Here is a 1,479-nt window from a genome sequence, read left to right as displayed (position 1 = left end):
TCCACCACAGGGCCTCGACAGCAGCCGGACGTCACTTCCGCCGGCTCAAGCACCGCGAGATCTCACCTACCTGGGGGCCAGTTACTGTTTCCATGGAAACAGCTCCGCTACTCACCGTAGCCGGAAGTTGGCTTTCTTTTCCTTGGCTTTTAATGCCGTTGCCTTGTGAAACTCCTCCTGCTGTTTAGTGGGCCTGTGAGCAAAGGAAGACGCTAAACTCATAATTAGGCGCATATTTCCCGGATTTTGCTTGGAATGACCGTCCCGTTTTCCACCTAGACAAATCCTTCACGCCTGGATTAATTGCCACCTCTTCCACGAGGCTTTTCCTGTAATGAAGACTGGAGCCAGGCAGGATGCCTGGATTCAGATCCCTTTCTTACTACTTAGTAGCTGCGTGAATTTGGACAAGTTTACTTGGCCGTCCCCTGCCTTGTATTACCCATCTGTAAGATTCTTACAATAACCTCAATCACTAAAACAGAACAGTGCACAGCACATAGTGAGGACTGCATTTTCATTCAGGTATATGTTGAATGAATTGATTTCCCCATTGAAATGGATCTGTCGTACTTCCAGTCGACTCCCAAAGCACTTTGTTCCTCTCATACAGCCACTTCCACTCTGTCGCAGAAAATTGTCTCCAAAGTCCATATCATACCCATTGCTCTTAACTGGCCTGGAGTCCCTTAAATTGAAGCATCTTTCTTACTCATTCCTGTATCTTCTAAGGGCTTACCACTGGATCTGGTCCATAGTGGGGATTGAGCAAATTAGCATACATTTTGAATTTCATCCAACATATTTATTGAGCATTTACAATGTGCTCTGCTAGGTGTATAAAACAGTCATGCTCCTTCTTCCCTGAAGATAGTGAACAGATAAAGACCCCGAAAAAAGCAGTTGTGCTCTGAAGGAATGGAACAAAGTTCTGTAGGATCATGCAACAGAGGAAACTGACCTCGCCTGGGAACAATTGGAAAGACTTTCTTGAAGAAATGACATAAGCTGAGCTCTGAAGGAAGAGTAGGAGTTAGTAAGGTAAGGGGGAAGGAATTTTCCTGAGAGAACAGCTGTGGTGGGAGGGAGTTTGCTATCTGAGATTGAGGAATTGAAAGTAGATCAGGATGGTTGGAGAGCAGTGGTATGAGATGGGGCCGCGAGGTAGGCAGGGATCACATCAAGTCAGCTGTGTTAAAGATACTAGACTTTTCCTTGAGAAGATGGGGAAACTGCTGAGAGTTTTATGTAAGTGAGTAGCGTCATTGGGTTTGCACTTAGAAAATGTTGCCATGGATGACTTTAAAGAGCCATTTAGGAAGATATTATAGTAGTCAACAAGAAATAATAATAATAATTGTATATTGAAAAAGTAGATTGAAATAGATTGGTGAATTTGGGATATGCTTAGATGAATGACTTTAACACTTGTACTCTAAGATGGAAATGCCCCTGAATGTTCTATGGCAGCACTTGACC

Source organism: Lynx canadensis, chromosome E1 (genome assembly GCF_007474595.2).
Source record: "Lynx canadensis isolate LIC74 chromosome E1, mLynCan4.pri.v2, whole genome shotgun sequence".
Classification (NCBI taxonomy): Eukaryota; Metazoa; Chordata; class Mammalia; order Carnivora; family Felidae; genus Lynx; species Lynx canadensis.
The sequence above is the reverse complement of the archived record's forward strand: the minus strand, read 5'-3'. Positions refer to the sequence as shown.